This window comes from Hordeum vulgare, chromosome 7H (genome assembly GCF_904849725.1).
Source record: "Hordeum vulgare subsp. vulgare chromosome 7H, MorexV3_pseudomolecules_assembly, whole genome shotgun sequence".
NCBI lineage: Eukaryota > Viridiplantae > Streptophyta > Magnoliopsida > Poales > Poaceae > Hordeum > Hordeum vulgare.
Window position 1 is genome coordinate 119,093,601 of NC_058524.1, and position 3,086 is coordinate 119,096,686.

General features: G+C 57.6%; 1 pseudogene; it reads right to left on the reverse strand.

Moving 5' to 3' along the window:
* Nucleotides 1–327: 327 nt before the first annotated feature.
* Nucleotides 328–2,698, reverse strand: LOC123408450 (annotated as a pseudogene).
* Between the last annotated feature and the right edge of the window lie 388 nt (nt 2,699–3,086).

Sequence of the window (3,086 nt, forward strand, 5' to 3'; positions counted from 1 at the left end):
GCACTCGTAAAAGGTCGTCGTGCCACTGCAGGAGATGATCCAATAGGGGCGGCTCGGAATCTGCTATAGCAGTCGACAGTTGAGAGGGAAATGCTGGATAAGAGCCACCATGTTCCCTTGACGCCAGAAAGTCATGGTCAGTGTGTCGAAGTCCCAAAGGATGGGTCCAAGCGTCCGCAAGAAGTCGACATCGAGTATGAAGTCGTAGTCGCCCAAGTCGATCCTGACGCACGTGATGGCGAAGGACTCGTCGCCGATGAGGATGGGAACCTGCTGTGCAATTCCGTGGCAGCGGAGACGGACACCATTAGCCACGGTAACTCGGAGCTACTCGCCGCCCGTCGGCTGGAGGGCGAGGCGATGCATGGTAGACGCGGGCAGGAAGTTGTGTGTAGAGCCTGTGTCCAGGAGAGCTAAGAGGCGCTCCCCATTAACCGTCACTGGCAACAACATCGTTGTTTCCGTTCGTATGCCGACAAGGGCATGCAGCGAGACCACGAGAGCGGTGGCTGACGTCGGGGCTGCCACCTCGGCAAGCTCGGAGGGAGCTGTATCCTTCGCGACATAGTCGTCCGCCTCCAAATAGAAGAGGCGCGGGCAGACGTGGCCTGGCACGTAGGGCTCATCGCAGTTGAAACATAACCCCTGGAGACGCTCATTTTGTTCGGCCGGGGTTAGCCGACGGAACGGTCGAGTTGCTGCTGCGGCGGCGGTCCCTGTCACCGGCTGGGCAGGTTGGCTGGGTGCAGACATAGCCGGCTGAGGGGTTGGGCGAGGTGCCTGGGCCGGGAATGCCTTCTGCATAGCCACAGCCCGCTGCTCGAACGCGCGGGCATAGTACATGGCCGTCCGGATGTCCTATGGTCCGCGCATCTCGACGTCCACGCGGATGTGGTTGGGGAGGCCCCCGACGAAGAGCTCGGCCCGCTGGTGAGTCGTCACGCCAGGCGCGTGACATGCCAGGGCCTGGAAGCGGTCGGCGAAGTCCTGCACCGTGGAGGTGAAGGGTAGGCGGCCAAGCTCCGCCAACCGGCTCCCTTGGATCGGAGGCCTGAAACGTAGGAGGCAGAGCTCGCGGAAACGCTCCCGTGGAGGCATGCCGCCGTCGTCGTGGTCGAGAGCGTAATACCACGTCTATGCGGCACCTCGGAGGTGATATGAAGCGAGCCAGGTGCGATCCGACACTAGCGTCCGTTGCCCCCGAAAAAACTGGTCACATTGGTTGAGCCAGCTCAGGGGGGTCCTCCGTGCCGTCGTAGGTGGCGAAGTCCAGTTTGGCGAAGCGCGGCGGCGTGTGGGTAGGGCCGCCCTGGCGGTACGGCTCGTCGACGCGGAGTAGTGCAGGGGTCGGCGCCGGGTACCTGTCGGGGCCGGCGAAGCTGGAGGGACCACCGTACTGCGGGGGTGGCGCCGGTGGCGACTGGATGTGCGGCGGCGCCGAGGCCGTCGTGTACACTGGCTGTGATGACTCGGTCACCCAAGCCTGTAGCGGCGACGGCGAGGGGGGAAACCGGAGATGGTGGATCGGCACCCCCGGCGCAGAGGTAGGGCGCGGCCCAGAGGTGGTTTGTGGCGGCGGCGGCAGCTGCAGGGTCGGCTGCAGCGGCCCGGCCGAGGGTGGCAGAGGCAGCTGGGCTGCAGTGTTGGCTGCAGCGGCCAGGCGAGCACGGCGGTTGCCGCCAACAGCGGCTGCTGCCAGGGCGGCTAGGACGGGTCGACGCTGGCTGGTGGTGGCGCGGCTGGCTGTGGCCCGTAGGGCGCGGCCAGGTATAGCCGGATGCCCTGGACGGCGGTAGCCAGGTCGCGGATCGCGCTGGTCAGCTCCTCTGGTGTGAGGACGGCCGGAGGCGGCGCGAAGAAGAGGCCGGCGCAGGCAGGTGCGGCCCGCCGGCCGTGGAGATCATCGGAGTGGTGGTGGGGGACGACGACACAAGGTGGAGACGGGCGGCGGTGATGACATGATCGAACCAGAGCCTCGTGATACCAAACTGGTAGAAACTAGGGTTCTACCAACCCTCTGCCTTACGTTATAAGGGTAGGAGGGAGGTTGGAGGAGACGAGGGCGCCGCGGCCGGCGCGACGGCGCCGTCTCGGCGTAGGGACGAGGCGGCGGCAAGTAGAGGAGGCGGTGGCTAGGGTTATGGTTCGGGCTCCTCTGGGAGTCGGGCAATAGAATTGTCTTATTGCTTGATTCCAAAAGAGCTGTTTACATCGGTTTATATAATCTTAATAACTTGGACTCTAAGATAACTAAGATAACTTGGACTCTAAGATAACTAAGATAACTTAGGCTAAGCCCCTAATATTATTAAGATAACTGGGCTAGTTTGGCTAACTGGGCCTCTGATCATAACAAAGCGGCTATTCTCCTGAAAGCAAAGAACTGAGTCTAGACTATGCAAACTTTGAAGTTCATAAATGCCCTAGAGAAGCAAATTGTGTAGCTGATTGCATAGCGAAATCATCTCTTTATAATAGGTCCTCTGATACTTGGGAAGATGCTATCCCAGACTTTATTTCTCATCATATTGTAAACGATCTTGCCCTTATCTGAGAGATAAAGATTTGATTTGTCAAAAAAAAACTAGTGATACAACATTCTTGAGCTGGCGAATAAAAATGCGTTTAGTGTTGTACTAGCTTCTCCCAGCGCTAGGCCTGTTGGGCGCCCCTCCTCGGTTGGCTGGAGGCAGCCCATTTCGGCATGTTTGCTCTACGGGGGCTAAAACAGAGCACAATAATGGGCTCTGCTGTGACTTTATGTTAGTTTGGGCTGAAAACAGTGCCCGGTCCCGATTCAAAAAAAAATTGTGCCCGGTTGTTTTTTCCATCTTGAGCTATTGCTGTGATTTTTTCAGCAGAGAGATGTATATAGAGAGCTTTTAAAGGGTACATGGAGAACCAAATATGTCGTAATAATATTTTATTGGAAATACCGCAATTTTTCTCAGTTAACACAAGTTAGAATTCACACATACACTTTCAGTTCAGGTCACAATGTCAATAACATGCATGCAAATTCAGACATACACCGCAAAACCTAAACTAACATTCATATCATCCCATCTCCTCTTTGAGACCAACCC